The sequence below is a fragment of the Oreochromis niloticus genome, linkage group LG6 (genome assembly GCF_001858045.2).
Source record: "Oreochromis niloticus isolate F11D_XX linkage group LG6, O_niloticus_UMD_NMBU, whole genome shotgun sequence".
In the NCBI taxonomy this organism is placed as follows: Eukaryota; Metazoa; Chordata; class Actinopteri; order Cichliformes; family Cichlidae; genus Oreochromis; species Oreochromis niloticus.
The window spans coordinates 37412774-37436507 of record NC_031971.2 but is presented as its reverse complement, the minus strand read 5'-3'; the positions used below and the strand labels follow the sequence as shown (position 1 = coordinate 37436507).

The following is a 23734-nucleotide window of genomic DNA, read 5'->3' as shown; positions in this document are numbered from 1 at the left end:
AGAGCGGTGCCTCGGGCCGTCCCTCCAGCCTTGAGCGGATGGGAAGGAGGGAAGGAGGGGGTAGAGCGAGGTCTGGCTGTGGATCCCTTGGTGCGTGGGGATGCATCACTGGAATCATTTAATTCATACCATAAACGTGACAGGGTTAATGAGTGGCAAAGAGAGCCTGGGGACCGAGAGGGGTGCGGGGTGGGAGGGGTGGACCGGTATAATATTTGCGTGTTTGTTGTTGAAATGGCATGAACACGATCGGCCGGGGCCAAGGTTGCTATACCCTGCAGTCATAACTAATGCTTTTTAATTCTGAGTCTGGATGCCACAGCTTAGCCAGAAACTCCTGGAAAATGGCCGAATGGCAGCATTAGAGGTAGGTTTGGTGGTGTGTGTGTGTGTGTGTGTGTGTGTGTGTGTGTGTGTGTGTGTGTGTGTGGAGAGAGAGGCACAGGGAAAGAAAGAGACCGAGGTAGCTCAGGAGTATCAGGTTTAAGGGAAGACAGATGGTGAAGCCTGGCTGGATATTTTTTTTTCTCTGGATGTCATCGGTTCTTATTACCAGCTCAGAATCTAAACACACACACACACATGATTACTTTGTTTTATTAAAAAAGAAAACCCTGCTCACAAACAGACTGCATGCAAACAGACACAGGAAAATAAAAACGGCACACACGCAGGCGGAGCTGTCATTCAACGGCCTCTCTGACGGCAGACCCAGCTCAAATTTGGCGATCACACACGAGCGCCGTGGAGAAAGCAGGTGAGGGGGAAAGGAGTGAAAGAGAGGTTAGTACCGAGGACAAAAGGAGAGAAAAATGAGTGAGGACTAAATTGGCTGGGTGGAGTGATGGAAGACGGAGGGGAGCGGGGAGTTAGAGGCGATGGTGATGGATGAGCAAATGGTGGGCGCGTGATGGGGGAGGAAAGGGAGGGGAAGAGGTGATGTGATTTGCGGGTCGGAAGCACCAGAACCCCCCCCACTCCCCACCGCCTCAAACCTCCATTAACACACTGCAGCCCGGTAACGCTAGCACTTATTGTGCGCGAAGCGTGCAGTTTACACTCTCCTTTGCCCCTGACAATTAAATCTGGCATCAACACAGTGGACTGCTTTCACCGTGTAGGTGCACACGATGCTTTCTCCTCTCTCCTGAAAGAGGTTTCTTTAAAAGCTGGCTTTGTCAGCAGCTGGTGCTTCCCTTCTAAGTTAAAGTCATACCTAAAAGAGAGTTATCTGTGACATGATTCAGTTTTATCTCCTTTTGTACCACAAATGAGTCCTCACAACTCATAAGGGCACATTTTCCAGCTGTTTCTTCAAAGCTCCGGCTGTGGTGACATGAAGGCCTGCACTAGAAAAACAAAGCCCCCTGCAACCCCCTTTTACCCAGCCACCAGCTACCCCCTCCCTCCCTGCCTCCTCAGTCGTTCCCTCCCTCTCTCCCTGGGGATGCTATCAGGACATGGAAAGGTCAGGGGTCTGGTAGCAGTAACCGCACACACTCGCTGAGTGTCACACACATCTACCTGCACATACAAAGCACCTGCACACAAACACAATCACTGATTTTAAATTCAGCAGTGTGATCAATGGGAAGGCTCATCAATAAGTCACTCTGAACTCTGTTTTCTTTGAGAAATGGCAAGACGATTACGGATGCTACTGCCATTTTAGAGTATATTTAGTGCCTAAGTTTTAAAAAGATGTGAGTAATTTTTGAAAATAACATATTCAGTTTATTTAAAATTACATTTGGCATGCAAATTAAAAACCTAATCCCAAGAATTTAATGCTTTTTCCGTTCGGTGAAGTGAACCAAACGCCGCGCGCTCAACGCTCAAGTAACCCTTGATTGTTTCACTCATGTATTATCGTCATATTTAAGTCACATGACTAAGCATGCATGTAGAATTATAACATAAACTGGTCAGACAGACATCAGTGTTAAGGTAATTAGGTAGTTATTAATTAATTGCAGCATCTCAAAGTGCACTGATACTATTGCATGCCTGGTGGGCAAAAAGGGCAAAAGGGGCAAAATTTCACTCAGCTTAAAGTTAAAGCATGGAAATAAATGTCTGGTGTCAATAAATGTGGCAATCAGAGTGTACTGTGAGGCAAGTTCAACATAGCCCAGTCATCTATGTGTTAGCTTGTTCCACAAAACCGAAAAGTCTAGTCAGAAATAACGGGCATCACAATGACGACTTCCTGTTATCTCAGGCTTGAAAGGCCACGTTTGGGGTGTCATGTGACTCTTCTTCTGAACAGAGCTTCCTCTACTACTATCACAGACATTATCACAGAGACAGGTGATAGAGATCTAAAAATTGTGCAAGTAAAATGCAACACTTGTGTTGCCAACGAGACAAAATAGTAATCCTGCAGAAAATCATTCATCTTGTGAATTCACGATCGTCACGAAGACACAGAGCAGAGAACATTTATTTGACCTTTAAGTGCAGCTGTTTATTTACAACATGACAGCTGCTCATCAGAGCTCTGAAATTTTAACCTGCATACATTTAAACATTGCAGGTTAGTCACTGCGTTCAGGTGTGACGCCCTGCCGCGTGATAACGGAGGCGTGGAAATCCCTTCGGTCTGTGGCGAGATCAAAGTGAAGTTCATCCTTTGACCGAATGGGTCTTCTTGGTGATAAACAGCATAAAAATGCAACCGATCAGTTTTATAATCTGTGGTTTTACTTGCAGCATCTGCATTTACAAAATACATTCCTTCAGCAAGTAATCTGTACACCACTTAAAGGATAGTGCAAATAAAATCATTTGAAATTGTGGCATTTCCAGACAATTTTAGCCTCCTAGGACCTGCCGTCCACATATGTGGACATCATATTTTGGGTTGTCTTTACCAAAATACTAAATTGTGCTCTACAAGGGCCTGATAGCCACTTACGAGGACATTATACCGCCACTGTTCAATCGAAATTTAATGTGAATGTCCTCATATGCGAATCACATTTTTCTCAGAAACAAAAATCAGGTAAAAAAAGAAAAAGAAAAAAAATCACGTAATTCTTTGTTTTTACATTCATCAGCTTCCAATAAGCCCAAACAGCAAAGAGAAATTAAAAATGCATGCCATGAAAGAGTTCAGGTCTTAGGAGGTTAAAGTAAAACTCAGAACATAACCTGCTGTGGATAAGTTACCATGGTGACGGTGCCATGTAAAAACAGAGCCACCTTCATGACAATGAAAACTCAGACTGATCGAATTCTCACTAACCCTTTAATCCCACGTCATCGTACACCCCTCAGATCACTACTGCTCAAACAAAGAGTGAGCAGCATGAAATACTTTCAGAACAAAAATGACTAATAAATATCATATTGACATCCCTACACTGGCGGTCAGTCAGTTTTAGAATTGATTTTGAGATTCGATAGTTTGTTGTTGAGATATTTGAACTTTGCACACTCCCATTACATCACTGAGGTCTGCTGTCTCGAGATCCAGATTAAAACACAGAGGAGATGGTGCCTTTGTCACATCAGGACCTCTCCAACATCAGACACTTTCAAAAAGCCACTTTTATTCTAGGTGTACTTTTTTTACCTGCTTGGCTGATCTTTTGTTATTTTGAGTTCTTAAATCTGTTTTCTTGTTTTATGTATTTTTCTCATCTAGCTGTACAGCACTTTGGTCAAAGCTGCTGCTTTTAAATGTCCGTGTAAATAAACTTGACTGTGGATTTTCTTTCTGTGCAGTCAAATCTTACCTAACAAAATAGGCGTTCAGCATCAAACCTTCTCTTCAGTACCTCAGTTACTCAAGTCATGAGTGTTCAACCTCACAATAAAGGCCCAGAAAACTTCTCTGGCAGTTAGTCTCTCCTGCACGGTGTTGCCCCAGGGGAAAGAGTGGACATTGAGATGCACTATGAATGAGTGCAAACGCCGAGTCTTAAATCCCAGCAGTAGCTGCTTTTTTCCTTTCTACTTTCCAAAACCATTTCCAGATTTCTAACTTTCAGAAGTGTGGAGAGGAGCCTGGAAAGAGCTGCTCATTGATTTTTTACTGTTTACAATTTATGACGTGCATACAATAAAATCCAGTGAAACGGGAAATTCAGTATTTTAAGATCACTGCTGTGTTTTTTTTTATTTTAAAAAAAAATTCTGCTGTTTGGGCAAAATTGTTTTAGCAAATCTCTCTCTGTGGAGCTTTTTGTGAATTTTGCAGACTGATGAATATTTTAAAATCTGTTTTCTGTAGATTTGTGTGTGTTATTAATGAAGATAAAAAACCTTTTTCTGTTGTGCGTTAGCTCCAGAGGAACAGCTTCCCCCCTGCCTGATACAGTATCTACTTAAATAACACATCTCATTAAGCCTGCTGACTAATGAGGTGATTAGCCCTGGCTACCAATAACTAGTGTTAGCCTAGTGTAGCCTTAGCGGCTCTCTCCGAGGGTTTAAGCACAGCGATTCAGATGGAATGGCTAATATGGCTGGTGGTCGAGGCTTTTAATTGCCTTAAAGCTATTAGGACTAATGTGCAGATATGTGAAGGACAAATTACTTTAATTAGCCTCTGTTAATGTGTTTGCTCGCCGAAATATCAGCACATAACGTCACCAAGAGGAACAGCCGAGTAGCAAAGAGAAGCTGGGTGCCCTGCTTTGGATAAGGGGTGGAGAGCGTCAGTGAGAAAGTGTGTGTGTGTGTGTGTGTGTGTGTGTGTGTGCAGTTCTTTGAGAAGGGCAGGGGGGCCGCAGCAGCAGTGAAGTGTGCCACAGCTATTTATAGGCTCAGTTGATTGCAGATTTATTCTCCTGGGAGGGAGACTGGGAATAGTGTGTGTCTGTGGGTGTGTGTGCGGAGGAGAGGGGTGTCTTTGGTAGGTGCAGGTTATGAAGAAGACCCACAGTGGGAGGAACAGCTGTCTGTCAGGAGGAATCTGTCAGTTAATTTCCTTTGGGGAAGAGGCAGAATTGAAAACTGAAGGCTGAGACGAGACATATCTGGCTGGTTGTTTGTCTTATTTCCCAGCAAAGAAAATGTCAGTGTCAAATCACGGCCCAATTTTGTGAAATTGATGACTGATTTTTATGTTATTTTATTTCATTATGTGTTTTGAAGAGAATTTATTGGACAGGGTTGTTCTTACAATCAATTAAAAGCATTTTTTCAACTAAAATCCAGGACAAATATTCAGCCTCGCGAATGTAGAATATAAAAGCTGTTTTATGATAAAAATTGGATGGTTGAGGTGGTTAGTTTGCACTCAAACAAACCTCAAACCTCTGTGACAAACATAGTGCTTAAGCTCAATTTAAAATACGAGCTTACCATTCTGTACACTGTGTCCTCGCACAGATTTGTGTTTGTCTCCGCCGCGTCCAGAGCTGCATGTGTACGTCGAAGATGAAGAAGAATAAAACAGCAGAGTAAACAAGGAGGTGAGTGAGGCTGGATCGGCTCTGTTTTGACAGGGGGATGGGAAATACTGCGGCTGGCGCTGTGAATTAGATGAATTCCTGACTGCTGGCATTTATGGTGCAGACAGCAGCGTGCAGGGCAGGAGGGAAAAGGAGGGAAAAGTGAAGCTGGTGCTGACATGGTAAATAAGACCAATGTATACACAAACGGGCACAAGCACATGCTCACACCCTGTGCTAACGTGTTTTTGCGAGAATCCTCTCCATTGTGTTGACACATCCTTCTCTGCTTCCTACTTATTTCTTGGAAACAAAGCAGCCTCACAGTTGCTTGGCTGTTGTCAGAGAGGCTGGAAGACAGCGTTTCAGGGTTAACCCCATCTTCTCCTGGACCCCGCAGACCGAGTTACAGACTGGTGGTGCCAAAAAATGTGAAGAACGCCGGCGAGCTAAGCGCTGGTTTAAATGAGGCCTTCAGAGGAAGGAAGCAGTTAAAGTTAAAGGTCTGAACCTTCATCACAGCGTGATCTGACACAATGCGTTCTTTTGTTGCGGTTTAAAGGACCGATTAAGGTTTTCTTCACTGTTAAATTAAGAGTTTTGGCTTTGATGTAACACAAAGTCTATACAAAATATAAATATCTGCAAAAACTCAGTAAAATGCACCAATGCTCGCTAACAAAGCTGTAAAAATGACTTTTAGAATATTTGTGGAAATGTGGAATGTGGAAGTGATCTGTATACAGTGAAGGTTTGGGTTGCTACAGTAATGAGCACTTTCTGGCCTGTAAAAACACAGCACTGTGGCTTGTGGGAGGACAAAAAGAGAGCTGTTTACAGTGACAATGAGACGACTAACGAACAGGGTTACAGAGTTACACACACACACACGCACAAAACATGTGCAGACACACACAAACACTCCCGCTGCTGTCCCGGAGGAGCAGGCCTCTGCACGGGTACGGGATCATTTGTGCTGAGGCCTGCCTGGCATGGATGTGGGTGATGGATAGCGTGAGGCTGGCAGAGACTTCTCAGAGTGGAGCGATACGCCAGCCGACCTGCTGCCAACAAAGGCAGCGTTACAAATACCTCACATTAGGGGAATTATGTCTTTATGCGGCATCCAAACGGGCGCAGGGGCAAAACAATGGTGTGAGGGAGATGCTGCTTCCGTTACAATTAGCTGCATGTTAATCTGTTTTTCCCCATCTTTTTTCTTCTCGCTGTCGCCGTGCCTTGCGGGCATCGGCGCACAAAAACAAGAGCAGTGTGGCACATTGTAGGAGCAAAAAAATAGGAACAAAACACTGTCTGCAGCAATGTGAAAGAACAAAAAGGCTAATCTGCGTTACAGGACGTCTTTAGGAGAGCGATGAGCAGATACTAAGCATCTGTAACATCCTGTGGTATTAGAAATGTCTGGAGATGTTATCTCTCGCACGTCTGAAACTCTGTATTTCGTAACATAACACACGTACACTTGCACACACGTTATTCCCAAACAAACAGCAGTACGTGAAGCTTTTCACCCTTCACTTGTGTGCAAGACGGACCTGCTGCCCCTCTAAAATGCAATTTCCTGTAACAAGACACATGGACCAAATTGGGCCGCATGTTTTTTTTTCCTTCCCTGCTCTGCCCACCCATTACTGCTCACGGAGCTCTATGAAAGCCTCGGCCAGGCTTTCTGCAGGCACTTTAGCGAGCGTGAGCATCCACTCTATTTTTCTCGGGTAAGAGGGGTGGGGTGTAGAGGGGGTGGGTGGTGGTGTTTTTTGTCTGTCTATGTGAGAGAGAAGAAGAAGAGAAAAAGAAAAGAGAAGGAGGGGTTGATAAAGGGGAAGAGCGAGGCAGGTTCAAGAGAAACGAGGAACCCGTGCAGCAGTGTGGGACGCGGAGAGAAAGAAACGTAAACAGCTAATCAATCAGCACAGACAAGAGAGGGAGACACGTGCAGACAGATGGGGATAGGGAGACTTGTTGTTGTCATTCTGCACAGCTGGCTGTGGTCAGTAAGACGCTGGCTACAGGCCTTTTCACTTCTGTTAATACACAGGTGTACTAGATGATGGAGGCATTCCACTAAGGGGAGATCCTTAGTCAGTTTTGCTTGGGAAGGTTTTTAACTGACTGAAGTGACCCCGCGTATCTGCGTGGCATAAGAATAGCTGCAGGAGATTAACAGTGTTTCCTTTATTATCTCCTCTAGTGTAGGATAAACTGGACCACGCAGGAACGACACAAAAACAATCCATAGATGATGAGTGGCGCACATCATCGTGTAAATAACTGTTGTGCCTTCCCATCATTACAAGCAGATATGTTTGTGTCGGGTTATGTGGGGTGGCAGATTACTAACAGAAGACAAGTCCAAGAAGCAAACAGAAAAACAAAACCAACATCCAAAAGAATCTCAGAGCACAAACTCGAAGAATAAACTAGAGTGCAACAGACTGCAACATAGAATAACAGAGAAGAGTTTACTATTTCTGTATACACACAGAAAGCTGATTAGGGATCAAGCACAGCTTCAGGAATGAGACAGGCTCAGAGAATCCAGACAATGAACACACAGGAAGCAAAAACCAAATAATGACACAACAGAAAAATGACTGCTATTAAAATAAAACAGGAAATTAACAAACCTCCTGTTCCCCCGCAGACATGAGCCTGGAAATAAATACTAAACATGAATGAAACAACACAGAAGGACCCAACACTAACGGGAAACGGGGAAAACAGGAGCCTGGCATGGTGGCAGTCATTCGAAGGAAAGCTATCAACTGAAAAAAGGAATCAAAGAAGCAGGAATATTACAAGATATATGAATACTACATAAATCACTAGAATAACAAAGAAAACAGAAATCCAAAACTAAACACTGACTAATACTCAAAATTAATCAAACGACAACAAAATCAAGACAGCTTCAAGCACCATGACGGTCTTTAACTTTAAAGTATGTATTAACCTGTAGGCAGATTATGAATGTTGACTGTTATGCAGTTATTTCCTTGTGTGCATTGCTCCAAGAAAAGTGCTAAAAGCGCTCCCATGAATAGAGATGATTAGCGATATTCAAGTGTGAAGTGAAGCGTGTATTGTAGCTCAGTTTGCATTGGTTGTGTCCAAGGGTTTAACCCAGGCTGGACTGATTCCTTCCTGTCACTTTCAATAAATCAGAAATTAGGTCTGACTGGCAGTTTAATGCATGATAATGTCGCAACCCAGTGTTTCTTTCAGCTGACGCAAATGAGAAAAAATAAAAAAAATATATATCTGCAGACTCTGCATTTGTCTCTTTTCCTCTTCATACGTGCTGTGCTTTCATGCATGCAGACGCCAGTAATGTTTGAGATATAATATCTCTTGTCAGCATCTACTGTAGCCATAAATTCCCCTACATAAGGGGAATTTCAAATGCAACATTTCAAAAGCTGAACAACACGCAACCTGCACAGTCTGGAACGCCGTCTGTCTGTTAGTTAAAGGTAGAGCTGATGTATTTTCCAGGGGGAAAACACTGATGTATGACAATTTTGCATTGACATTGTTTTAATACATGTTTGAACACAAATTCTAGCCATTTCCTTAACCACAGCAAACAGTTTTGCAGCATAATTCAAATCAAACTGCAAGCCCACGCATCCATTTTCTTCCAGGGAAACTATCCCAGCTGTCACAGGGTGAAAGGCAGTGTACACGCTAGACAGGCTAAGACAGAGAGACAGACAAGGCTACAGCCAATTTGGAATCCCCAGTTATCCCAACCCCATGCATGGCTTTGGACTGTATGGGGAAGCAGGAATTCCCAGAGAGAACACGCAAACTCCACACATAAAGGCCCCAGCTGGGCGAAGGATTGAAAGCCAGGATCTTGTTGCTGTGATGCAAGATGCATCTGAAAAGTGAAAATGATATCAAAAACAGTAAGTCAAGTCTGACTTTAAGTTTTGCAGAGGCCACAAACCCCAGTCTCTCAGGTGAGTCTGCTCTTTGCACTGCCTTTATTCTGAGTTGCACTGCATCACCTGGTGTCTGAAAGCCTTTCAGCTTCAAAGTATTTTTGACAGAAAGCCTTTCTTTCCGGAAGCACTGAGGATAAACATTTCCCACTACCACCAGTTTCTCCCCACAGAACAAAGCAATGGCAGCAATGGCAGCAATAGCAGCGATGGACCAGGCACATCATGAATTTTAATGCTGTAGGTGCAACACGAAACACAGAACTATCCGACCTGTCCCACCTACAGTCGTCATAATGTGCAGAGAACCTCTATGCTGGTGAAATTCCCATAATTCTCTCTGTGCAGGCTGAATGAAATCCAGCCTTACTAGCCGCTGTCCGCTCTTCCCTCGGGTGGACTGTCTGTCTGGTCCTTGGTGGGGGATCGAGATGGTGCTGGGACACAAACTCATACATCCTCTGTGTGGTCAGACTTCCCCCTGCTGCCTTTCCGTTCCTTGCAATTTAAACTCCCAGCGATCCAAGTGTGGTTATGTTTTTTGGTGCACTGGGGTTGGGCGGGTGGGGGTCTTAGCGGAAGAGAAAAAATTAACTCCCACTGCAGCTCAGGATCTCCTCACACACTTTCTGTCTCTGATGGTTTTGTCCATAAGATGAGTTTTCTCTCTATATTGCTACATATATGACCTTTAAAGGAAAACCTCTGATGTGATACTCTTTGTTTAGGGGGAATTGGAGAGCTTCCATTCAGACGAGAATGCACGACCTTTAACATGGCTGCATGCTCTCCTGCCGCTCTCAGAGAACACAGTGACTGAAAGCCCAGTGGACTCTCATCGCCTGAAGAGTTTCTATTTTTGCAAGATAAATTAGGAAGCCAAAAATGGCACGAGGGGCTGTATTATTGTCCCATTTCTCCAAAGATAATGTTTCTTCTTTGCCCTTTAAAGTTTGAAAATGTTCTTACACTTCACAGACACAAGGCTGCGTGTATATATTGATATATATTTCTCCTTAATTTCAAAGTGCAGACCTGCTGCTCCTGCAGCACATGAAACAGAGCAGACCAAACATTTTTACAACTGGACAGGTTCTCAAAATTCACTGCTCTCGGCCGAACGAGGCGTCTGCTGACTGGGAGATAACGCTGTACAGACTGAAAGAAAAAAGTGTAACCGACACCTCACATGGTGACACGTCCTGGTGACTCAGCAGGAAAATTACTGCACTTCAGGTTAAAATGAATGTGCTGAGAAGTCAGCCAGTCTGTGAGGAAGCAGGCCCATTACACACAGGCAAACAGAACTGCAGACACAATCTTGAAATTGCCAAAGTTCATTTATTTAGACTTTCTATTTTAAGGCAAAACAGGATCAGGGTCACTTTTTTAAAACCTATGTCTAATATGTTTGTGTTTTATTATGAGGGAAATGTTGATAAACCCCCAAATGAAACAGAAATGAAACATTTAAAATTTGTGTGGGCAAACTGGACAAGGATTTTTTTTAGGGGTCATTATATACAAATTGTTCACAGCTGTATTAAAACCCTTTTCTACTTTTAGGATTTCTTTAAATATGAGGCCAGAGAAAAAAATAATTCAATATGAACATGAAGGTCTGAAGGATAATAAACTTTCCTTTTCTCCATGTCTAGACCTGAGTGGACTTCAGTCTCCAGTCAGCCAGAGTCTGACATGCATTTCTCCTACTGAAAATGTCTATTGACAAAAGCTTGAATACATGTAAAGTCATGGACGGGAACCCGGTGCTTTGTCCATTAAATGAAACGAGAGGTTAGGGGGACATCACCATAAGCTTTAAGTGCCCGAGTCTATCAGGAGGAGTCATTACTCTGAATAACAAACTGACAAAGATACAGAAAATTAATGCTGTGAATAAATACAGAAACATGGTAGGGGAATGTCTTTATTGTTTAGTTCTTTTTCACGGGGCCTTTTGAGACCATACATTGAAACACAGGCTATTGAATTTACTTTATTTCACGTTTCAAGGACTTGGATATGAATATTCACTATTCTCTTTCGGTAGGCAGAGGTTTAGAGCGACGTTGCTCCCGGACAAGAGTTCATGGTTTACACACTGTTTTATCTGCCACTGCATCACTGTACCAGAGCAGATTTACAACAGGTGCAGCGGTTTTTCTTAACTTGGCGTGTCTCCCGGTCGGGTTCACAGCACATGTGACAGAGCAGAGCGTCGCTGGCTGTCGTCACGTTTCCTCCGTTTTCAATTTGTTCAATTACGTCGTGGATGGTGTCGCCCTGATGTGCTTCTATGTGAAAATGTGCTATCGTATTGCCCCGTGGCTGTTATAGCCTTTTTCTAATTCAATAATTTACTTGTATGCCTTTGCAGGGGCCACACTTATTCCTGTTTATTTTCCCCGTTTCCCCTCCAGGAGACATTTCATGTGTATCATCTTCTAAATAGGAGAAAGAGGATGTGATTGCCGGCTGCATTTTAGGAGCGGCTCTCATCTGTCATGCAGTGAAAGGACAAAGGGAAGCCCTCGCTGCCTGTCCCATGGTGCTTTCTACTCTGCTGCTATGATGGCATTTACATGTCAGCCACATAAAACAGCCTATTTACATGTGAGCGCTGCTGACATAATGCCATGTGGCATCTCTTTGTACACACAGTAGGCAGGCTGGATGATTAACTGACTGCATGCACGAGGCAGTGCATTTGATTCTTTATTTCTTGAAGGTTAAACCAAACACTACTTTATTTTTACCATCTATGAATGCAAATGAAATGACTCTAGATTTTTAATGTAGCCGTTTGAGTGATTGTCATAAAAAATTCTGTAAAGGACTGCAGCTTTAGATGAAGACTGTTAACCTCCCCTCCACTGCTTCGTTCAGGTAACAATACCACCATCAGTCTTACTATAAATAAGACCAGATCAGGCTGGAAGGAAGGTGTTACGGATGATGGTGAAACAGCCCTCGTCTCATTAACAGCCACCTTCAATTTTCTCAGAAAATTAGCAGGGTGTCAAACTGCCTGCTAACCCTAAAAAAGGCAACACGGACCTTCTACAGAAACCAGGTAACTGAAACAAAAAGGTGTAAAAATACAGGGAAGTTTTCTGGGAATGCAGCTACAAATAATACAGAAGCCTTCATGTAAACATACTACGAACAGCACCAAACTGAATTTAGGCTAAAACTGAATTTTACAATAATTAACTGTACATGGTAAAACAGCAGATTAGTTCCAATCAAACATCCAAGAGCAGTATGCGCTAAATAATCTAATTAATCTAGAATATTTTCTTTTGATAGTCGAGTTTAAGAAGGACGAAAAACTGAGCAGATGGTTCATCTGTGAGGACAAACAGTTACATTTTACAGTCATCAACTCTTTATAAAACTACTGTTGGGTCATTAAACAGCAGTATAATGAAAAATAACAGCTAACAGCATTATACCATAAAAATTATATACCATAAGTGAAAAGCTGTTGCCGTAGATACAGTAGGTATCTTCAGTAAGTTCACTAAAATAATTTAATTTAATTTAATTGGCAAACATGAATGAAGCTTCTTACAGTGTAAGGTGCAGTGTATATTTTCTTTTGATGGCTTATCTTAGTTTAAGAAGAATGTGAGATAAAGACCAAACTATTATTGCAGGCTCTTTGCCTTCCAGTATAAAGTCACCTGAGGCGACTGCTGTTAAATTTGGTGGTACAGAAATAAAACTGAGTTTAATTTGATTTAATCAAACTTTTATAGTAATTAGCACTTTATCCATATTAGAGTTAAATCAATAAAATTACTGTTTTATATAATGCCAAATAAACTCACTGTATTTAACTGTAAAGGTCATATTGTATGTGGAAACTGTTGATCTTGCTAAAATATCAGCTTAATCCAGGAAGATCACGCTTCCAGTACTTTGCTGTAATTTTACAGTACAGTATACTTAGATTACTGGATTACTGGGATGATACAGTTTGGTTACAGTTGGATCAGTAAAATAGCAGTGTACTGGAAGCAAACAGCTGACAGTATTAGACTGTAAGTCTTATAATCTATAAGTTATTGTACTGTTATATTTGAAGAAATTGCTTTTGGAGATTGCAGTAGGCACACTGAAATATCAGTGTAATCCAGGAGAATCAAGCTTCTAGTCCTTTACTGTAATTTAACAGTTTAATTATTTACAGTGTAAATTCACATTGTTCAGTTTTCCGTTGAATTTTTTTTCAATTTATTTCTTTATTTGCACCAATTATGTGCAATGAAAAAAACGCCATAACAAGACAAATACAGCGAGAAAGGGGGGGGAAATCGCAGTAATGACACCCTTTGAAAGAATGGATGCAGTTTGTATTGGATTATCTGACAGCTTCAAAGATGACCCCCTCGGTAAATACAGACATTGTTTGTGTTCCCCTTGTGTGCGTTTTTGCATGTGTGTAAGTTGCTTGTCTGCAGGGCTGGTGGCAGGCGATCTACACGTCTGAAGCGTGGGATGTGAAGGGAGCAAGAAAATGCATGAGATAAAAAAAAAGATGATGGAAAGGATCAAGATGGGATGGAGAGAAGGGAAGACAGAAAAGGAGAGGGAGGGCTGGTGGCTTTTCTTTTGTCTTGAGCTGCAGCCTGTTTCATTAGCACACCAGCCAGCCCACCCCACTCCTCCTCCTCTTCCACCTCCTCCTCGCTGGCTCCCCAGCCCAGACGGTAGGCCTGGTTACTGTCCTAATGGCAGCTCTGTATTCATTATCACCTCCACATACGCCTCCACCCCCCAGCCCTGCCCGGGATGGGGGGCTGCCGTAATTGATAATTAAAGAGCAATAACACAGCGGTCAATGCAATCTCACCGCAGGAGCGCCTGAGACCCCCACCTTTCTCTCTCTCTCTTTCACACACACACACACAAGTGCACTGATCACTGTAGTTAACCTACGGACGACCTGCATAAGAAACACACACGGAAAGAAATATGTCATCTCCAGGCACAAACGGGAACAAACGTTCGCTCAAGTTTGCATGTGAATGCAAATAAACACACCCACACACACCCCGATAGCCATATTCATATCCATGATTGTGCACGCACACAGACACACGCACATACAGGAGGAATGAGCGGGAAACAGCAAGGAGCACAAAATAAATATAGAGAAAAACATGCTAATTTAGCAGCACAGTCGGATCAATCCATCAATGAGGAAGCAAGGCCGCAGCATTGTTGATTAACAATGGGTACTATTTTCTCTCCTGTTGGCTGTGCCAGTGCCTGTGTGTCGCATAATAGCATCTCGCAATATTTTCAGCAAAAGAAAATATTGTATAACTGTATTTTTGATCAAATTTAACAGAGTCTAATTCTGTGATTGTGCTGAATGTCTGTGCAGATTTGATGGTGAACGCACGAGTCGGTTTGTGGGTTTGTTTGATCAAGCTGTCATACAAGAACCTCATTCTGTCACACGCACAGTGACAGAGAAACAACAGGGATGAGAGACAGACCGAAATTATTAGGAAGGGTGAGATCCCTCTCTGGATCGCTCTCTATCTCAGTGTCTCCTCTTGAAACTTGTTTAGCAGTGAGGATTCAATCTGCTGCTTGATGTGGTACGAGGAGAAGTAATTACAGAAGGAAAGAACAAAGCAAAGCCTCCGCTGATTACAGAGAGAACTAATGATTATGTATGTACTGCATGGGTGTGTGGGAGAAACACAGGTGATATTTCCCCTGCACTATATGAACATTTTGCAGTTCTTTCCATTGCACAATAAAACATGCTTTGGAAAAGTGGATTGACTGCTGGTTTTATATTTGTGCAGGCTTGTCTTTGGGAATCTGCCTCCTTTCTTTGCGCTAACGACTGTTTTGGAATCAGCTGGATTCTGGATTCTTGATCTCACAGGATTACATCTAAGTTCTCTCAGATACAATAACAGGTACTAACTACATTAACGTTTCAGTTTTAATTTTTGTCAGGTTTGTAGAAAGAAATTGTCAGGGGCTGTTATTTTGTTATTTTGCGTGTCCGCACTTGGGTCTACCTTCTTCACACCTTACAGTCTGCCTCAGCCAGACTGTGACAGAAATAAGCCCTCTGAGTGAAGCATCCGAAGATTGAAAATACATAAACATCAAGTCAAACAAAATTGATATTTTGTGGGTTATTGCTCTCGTCAGACAGAGCTGCACATTCTAGATTCAAGTTCGTAATCAGATGGATAATGTCCAATAATGTTTTTTATTGGACATGCTGACTTCTTTTGGACTTTGGATGAGAGTATATTCTCTGAAATTTCAGATTTTTATTAAGATAGTTTTGAGTAGCACTTCTTGTGATGTATTCAAATTAGAGAAACATTTCAGGAAGTCTGAAAAGTCCCCTAAACTAACAAGGTCAAGAGGTCAAATAAAAAATAAAAATAAATTGTGAAACTTTAAGTGACAAACATTAGTTTTTTTAACCTTTAATTAACCAGGAAGTGAAACTCCTAAGATTAACCATCTCTTTGGCAAGAGTGCTGTGGACTGACACGGAACCATGAAACAAATGCAAACTCCGCACAGAGGGGCTCTCCCCGGGTTTGAACACAGGATCCTCTTTCTCTGAGGCAACAGAGTGAAACTCCGATCACTGTGCTTCAACCAACAAATACATGCAAATTATATTTGCTTACATTTTTAATATGGAAGGTCCTAATCATTACCTACCCCCCACAAAGAGTGTCCTAGATCAGTTAGAAACGTTACTTATTAACAGTAATACTGATAACAAATCAGGTAATTGTACACTGAAAACAACTATCAGCATGTTGTTAACTCTGCAGTACAATAATATATAACACAATGTCAATGTTGTTTCATGTGGCACCTTTAAAACACAATTCAATTTGATTTACATAGAGGAAATTCACAATATCAGCCACCTCAAGACAGTTTCTATTTTAAGATAAAGATCCTACAATATTAGAAAGTAACCCAAACAATTACATGACCCCTGATGAAAAAGGACTTGGCAAGAGTGCAAAGGAAAAACTCTTTTTTATAGGAAGGAACCTCCAGGGGAACAAGGAGGAGCAACTATTTTGCTGCAGCTGGTTGGAGATGATAATGATACAGGACAAAAGACGTGCAACGGAAGTCTGATTCATAAGTACTAATCATTAAATAGAATAGTGGCTTATAAACACACAGGAAATGAAAAGAGGTGAGTAAAGAAGAAATGCGCAGTGCATCAGCAGCATACGCCAATTGCAGCATAACTAAGGGAGGGTTCAGGGTCACTTGATACAGCCCTAACTATATGTCTTATCAAGCCTAACCTTAAAAGTAGAGAGTGTCTGTTTCAGAAGTCAACAAAACAAATTCCCAAATTGGGAACTCCAGCCAAGTTCCACAAAGCTCTTTTGTTGCTTTGGCTTTTCTTAGGATTAGAGTTTGAGCACGGTCCTATTAACTCTCCAGTCTCCAGTCTCCTTTTCGTCTGTTTTTGTGAACTACTGGCATTTCTGTTTTTGCATCTTTTTCTGGATCTTCTGAGGCTGACAATATAAATTTTTTTCTTGATTTTTGACAAGGAAACGTGAACACCTACACCCCGGAGAGCACTCTTGGCACACTGTGCAGTCATAAAGGGAATTTTCTTCATCATCCAAATAACTTAATGCTAATCTTTAAGACGTGCTTTTCAGTCTAACGTGTAATTTTTTTAACCCAATCCAATCATCTTGATGTCCTTGACAGATTACTTTTTCATCTTATTATCTGTTTGCATGATCATCATTTTACGCCTCATAATTACAGACAACTCTTCCTCCATCAAAATAGCAACTCTCAATCAATCTCGAGCCATCTGTGAAAAACAAATGAGCAACTGTCCAAATATTGCTTATAATCTGTTCTCTGTTGGTTTCCTGCTTCATTTTTTTAGCAATACAATCTTGAGGTTTTGAAACTTAGTCTAGAATGATTGTTTTCATGAACATCATGTTGTTTCTGTTTTTAGACTGATCTACTGTCATGCACAACTAGTCCACTAGATGATTAGTCAGTAACAGAAATTAGTAGATGACTGCCTTGCTAATCTCAACTCCAACAATGCCTAATGTCATTTTGCACAGGTGTGCGGACACAAACCTGGTAGAAAGGAAGGCTGCTAGTGTTAGAACATACTTTCAGCAAAGTTGAAGGTCTTGTCAGACAGCAGACATTAAAATATAATCATTTTAACTATGGGTGTGCATGACTAGGCTTCCTTTGCTCGTCAGTTCCAGAAATACTACTCAGTTACATGTATTATTCTTCTATTTTAATGCACAGTGGCAGTTATCATTTAAAAGATATTATAAAGGCCACTTCTGATTAGAGGTGGCTGTAGCTCAGGAGCTAGGGTAGGTCATGTACTAATTGGAAGTTTTGTTGCTTTGATTCATGCAAGATACAAAAATGATATATGCAAGATACTAACCCCAATTTGCTCTCCAATGTATTCATTGCAGTGTGAATGTTAGATAGAAAGTTTTTCATGCATGAAAGAAGCAAGCTGTATAAAGTGCTTTGAGGCAGTGTTGCCAACTTAGCGACTTTGTCGCTATATTTAGTGAGTTTTCAGACCTTAGCGCCTTTTTTTCTAAAAAGCGACTAGCGACAAATCTGGTGACTTTTTCTGGTGTTATTGGGGACTTATGACGACTTTTTGATGTGAAAGCACGTATCGCTCTTACTCTCAAGAAGCAGCGGGTGCTACCGTGGGCACCTCGCCCATGCCAAAGCGCTCACAGGCGGCATGTAGTCCTCACGCTGCAGTCCCCCCCAGCTGATGTCAGAGCAGAAGATATTCACCCCTACATGTACAAACTGCAAATGAATCGCACATGAGCGAAGCCGCTGCCCTGGTAAATGTACATTTTTCTTTGTCTAAAATAAATCAATGCTTTAAAATACATCATTCCCATCATTGCAAACTTAGAAATCAGATGTCCTTGCAGAGCCTTAACTCCATCTTGTATATCTGATTTCGACTGAAGCTGTCTGGTGAGGCTTGCTATGTCCATTTTGATTGTTAATGGTTAAAAATGTTCTTCTTTTACTGTTACTTTTTTATGGATCACAAGGTATAAAACTACTTAAAAAGACACACACAAACACACACACAAAATAACTCTGCCAGAGTGCCTATTTTGGGTCACTTTTGCCACTCCCAAGTCCGGATAAAGGGGGAGGGTTGGAATTGTAACATAAAAAAACAATAATTTTTAAAATAATTGAATTTTTAGTTCTAAATATATTCTAAATGCTTTTAGGGTGTTTTTTACTCACTTTATGTCTCTTCCACAATGTTATTTCTCTCTCCTACAGCGTCTGTTACAATTACATAGGCATGACTAATTATGCAAATTAGGCGATGACGTCATATAGCAACTTTTAGGACAGCCAATAGCGATTTTCCTTACTGAGGAGTTGGCAACACTGCTTTGAGGGCTCAGGTAGAGAAAAAAAGTGCTATATAGGAACCATTTACCAAGCGTTGGAGCCCTGACGGAGCCATGCTAACCACCACTATTCTGCACTACTTTGAGGTATTCAAAAAAAAAACGTAAGTGTAGATTTTGTCTGGATGAACTGGAATATATCCAACAAGCTATAGTTATATGCAACCAATTTCTACACCAGGGCAGGGACGTGGATGCTAGCATGTGGGAAACCAAGGCTACTTTTGCTAGCACTGTTAAGGTTAGCTAAACACTGCATTCAACTAACGTCATACATGATGCAAAGTGCATAAGTGTCAGTTTTGTCAAGATAAACTGGAATATATCTAACCAGCTGAAGTGATGTGCAACAAATGTCTGTACCAGGGTGTAGACATGGATGCCAGCAGGTAAGAAACCAAGGCTACTTTTACTAGCACTCTGAGGTTAGCTAAGCACCGCCAGCTAAGTCAACTATACACCATACATGGTGCAAAGTGCATTTTAACAACATTTAAATACTGTTTGAGAAACAAGGGAGGTGATTAAGTGTTTTCTAGATATCCTTAAATACACATACAATATTTGTTTGGTCAGTGTCTAACTATTTAAAGTGTGCATAGTTTTAAAAGTTTACTTTGGATTTTCTGTCTTTAGACCAGTTTTCTGGTTTCTGGTTTTTATCTTTTTTTCTGTAACCGTTTCTCAAGCAACCACTAACATCCATAATTCTTACTTAAACAAATAATTAATTATGTAAATTCTTTTGCAAAGATCATTTTATCTCTTCTTACAAAATTGGGCTGGAAACGGTGCACACCTTTGACGTTGAGCGAGTAAATCTCCGTTTTACTCGTCCACACCTAAACGCAAAAACAGAGTTTTTGAAAATCTCCACCCTGGCAGGAGTTTTTAAAAATCTCAGTTTTCAGTGACCCAAAACGGCGTGGACGAAAAGGCCCAAACGCATAGAAAAATCTGGGTTTTCAAAAATACCCGTGTACATGTGGATGTAGCCGATAGCACCTGGAAAGAGTTCAGGAACAGACATACACGCATACTCTACCATCATCTATATATATAACAATGATTGTCAGGTATATGTGCAAATGTCTCTGTGTATCACTTGGCAATTTTGAAAGAAAATTTGCAAGAAGATACAACAACTATTAGCATCAAGTTTCTTTTTGAAAAACATTAATTCTAAATCCCATTTTCCATTTACGCTTGACTTATGTCTAAAAATTCAACATAATCAGTGGTGGATGCTCAAAGTTTTAAATAATGATATAAATGGAAGTGTAATCCCTGTGAGCCAAAAGCTCAGACCTCAGATTGATCTGAACACGTGGTTTTTTCCCCTCTTGGCTCAATGTGATGTCACAGACAGAGGATAATATTAATATTGTCATCTTAGGCACAAAAGCCTCACAGACCAGCTGTTCAAACCTTCTGTTAACAAGAAGCAGCCAATCACAAGAAAGACGGCTTAAAGAGAGGGGAGCAAAAATGGCTAAGATATAAGTATGAGATAAATAAGGATTATTCTGAAGTCATCACACAAAACTATTCTAGTGAGGCCCAAGAATAAAAAATATTAATGTGGAAAACAGCATAATAGGTGCCCTTTAAAAACTCTGTTTGTTTATGAAATAATTTCATTAGTTTCTGAAACTCATTAAAATACAACCAGATGTCGATTCTAAAAGTCTCAGCATATTAATCCTCTCTGTTTCTCAACTGAAACACAAATAATCCCGTGTCACTGAGAAAACCACGATTATCATTTGTAACCCTAATTAAATCCATAATGACTGAGGCCCAAAACATTACTGAATGGGACGTGTGCAGGTACAGTAACTCTCTTTGTCATATGCATCACAGGTTTTAAAGTTTCCACATCAGTTCCCTGTCAGGCAGCCCCTCTGTGCAACATGTTACAGTTTACTGTCAACATATTTCAGCCCTGACACACACACACACACACACACACACACACACCAACAGTTGGAGGGATTCACACCTGCCCGGTTTAACACTGTTTTCAACAATTCAAACAGCTCGAGGCTGAATGGAAAAACTTTACAGCCTCTAGCTACATGCTTCACTTGTTTGAAACAAAAGTGGGCAGAGGACTGGAAGAGGTTGACAAATCAAATCAGGTGTGGAGACATGGCATTTCCCAGTGATGGACAGCTCAGGAATCCCTGAAAGACAGCCTGCACAGCCACTCAAAAGGTCAACGAAAACAACAAAAGACAGAAAAGAAAATTTCCCAGCCTGGCTCAGTGGCGACTAAATATTTTATCAGAGTTGGAAGCGAGCCTCCATGTGATTTCCCTTTAGATTTTTTTTAGAAAGACTCAATCCTCCTCTATTTTGTTTCTTCTTCTTCATATTTATCTAATTATAATGCGTCTAATTTGGACAGCCGTTAATTTAATATAGACACGGAGATGGAAGAAATGAACAGAACAAGAAAAGAAAGAGGCGAGCAAACGCATATGGCGGTGCATGTGTGAGCACTTGTGTGGGAGAGCCATATGCTGCAAAATGGCAGCCCAGAGGGGGTGAGAGACTGATAAAGATACAGTGAGAAGTGGAAACAGAGGGAAAGGCATAGAGAAAGAGTGAATCCACGAGAGAAAGAGAGGAAAACAAGTGTAAAGAGAGAGAGAGAGCTAGCATGAGAAAAATAGTTTGGAGACTAGATTGAGAACAGCAGAGCTGTCAGAGAGCTTTGTGTCACACAGGGCAGATGAAACCTGACATACTCTAGCTATCGCCCACTCCTCCCTCCATCACTCTTTCTCTGTGGCGGCGGTGAGAGTCCCTTTCAGCTCTTTTCTGGTGAGTGGTATTGACTGCGTCGGTTCGATGTTGGCTATTTCCATTTTCTCCTGCGGGGAAAGAGGAGACAAAGCAATAGACAGTGGATTTCACTTTCACCGCAGCCGAGGCTCAAACCAGTAACACATCACTCACTGTGACATACGCCGCTTTTTCACTTTCCCCACTTTCCCTCGCTTCTCCACTATGTGTGCATGATTTTAAAAAAATACACACATGAAACAGCTTCCACACAAATACACACCCGACTGAAAAAGAGGCCCAAAGCGCTCAAATTCTGTTTGTAGTTCATTCCCAGGAGGAACCCGGCTTGGAAGAGGGCATAAACAAAGTCAGGTACAGCAGTTCATCTTTACCTCGCATGCACATGTTTACATATGCAAAACATACCAAGCACACCAAACAGACATGTCATTTATGCATTAACACACAGACACACATGCTGACACCGAGGTCTATAGAGGGAACGCACACACGCAAACACACACCCGGGCGCACCTCTGAGCTCAGCTGTGTGGAATGAGGCCACTTTGAAGTGCTTAAAAACGTCCTCCCTCCATCTCCACCGCTATCCGCTCCCTGCGGGATGTCTACTATGGCAACAAACACCACACACTCCTCACTTTTGGTCCACACGCACGCACACATGCATGCATGAGTCCAAACATGCATTACATTAAGATGGTCGCTGTCGACAGAACCTTGTTATGGTCGTATAGCATCTGATAAGAAAACACATAAATAAACACGCAGATCCATTTTCAGACCTGATTTTACAAAGGCAAACATGTGGCGTGAAGCGCTGACATGGTTACAGTCTCCATGGTGGAAAAAAATAAACATATATGGAGAAAAGGATGAGAACAGAGAGAAGATTGGATTTAAGGAAGTAAATTAGTAAAAAAGAGAAGATTGCAGAGCTTAATACTCTCCACAACAAACATTTACACCAAGGCAAGGAATCAACAACGTTACACAACAATAAATCATTGAACACAGCAGTGCGTTTGGCATCCACTGCTTCATAGCTCACAGTTAGTTGAATCCAGGCTGTATATTATTTTCACTCGGGCAGTGTAACACTACCAATCCGGTACGAAGCAGAAGGTGAGGCCCACATGGAGCTGTGCAGGCCTTGGTGCGTCTTTTCTGACACCCAATGTGCAACAATTGAGCGAAAGAGACAACGACTCTCTGAAACCTCAAATGAAATAAATAAATAAACCTTTTAGATGTTTATCCTCACTTCACTACTTAAACTGCAAGGCTAGTTAGAATAATTCAAAATGGTAAAAGAATACAAATAAAGGAAAAAGATGAAGCGATGTAAGTCAGTGTAACAAAGGAAGTGTACAGGATGGGAATGTATTTGGAGTTGTAAATATAATTTGCTTATGTGTTGTCTGTGCTCATTATTTGTGGATCCTGTATTACACAGCAGAGGGTTTCATGAAGAGCAGGATCCTTTGTGGCTGTGTTAGATCCTGCCTGAAGTTCAGCTGGGTACGTACCTGCTTCAAGCCCTCAATGCTTAGATGTCGTTTGAAAATATCTTGTCATCTTACTATAATGATCGTAGCTTAAATATGTGTGAACATCACCTCCAATCTTAACGAAACAAGCGTGAACCGTGTCTCATTTCCAGCGATTATTATCATCCATATTCAACATTTGACAAAAAACTGCCAGTAAGGTTGTGTTAGTTTTCTGTTTGTCGTTAACAACCACTTATTTTTGCACAGTGTGTTTACATTTTGGGTTTCGGGCTTCATGCAGACATGTGGACCGCAATGAAACGCAGACTGTTGTTGAACCTGAGCACAAGACTTTGTTGTTAACCACCTGACCCCTGCAGCTATTTTACTTCAGCTTACAGAGTCTCACTTAAATCGCACAACTCTGGTTTTAATCTGTGCCATTTGCACTGTGATCAACCCTCACGCCCCCGTACACACATTCCTTCCAAACAAGCAGGCAGAGGTCGATACTACATCCTCTAATTCTAGCCCACAGCACAGGCCACACACACCTCAAA

At 41.6% G+C, this 23734-nt stretch overlaps 1 long non-coding RNA gene across 1 annotated transcript; it reads left to right on the top strand.

Annotated features, from left to right (window-relative positions):
- The first annotated feature begins 12328 nt into the window (after positions 1-12328).
- On the top strand, positions 12329-15040 carry LOC112847041 (uncharacterized). The gene is made up of 3 exons (XR_003220328.1): positions 12329-12446; positions 13826-14088; positions 14769-15040. It is a non-coding gene; the product is annotated as an uncharacterized LOC112847041 (long non-coding RNA).
- The last annotated feature ends 8694 nt before the right edge of the window (positions 15041-23734 follow it).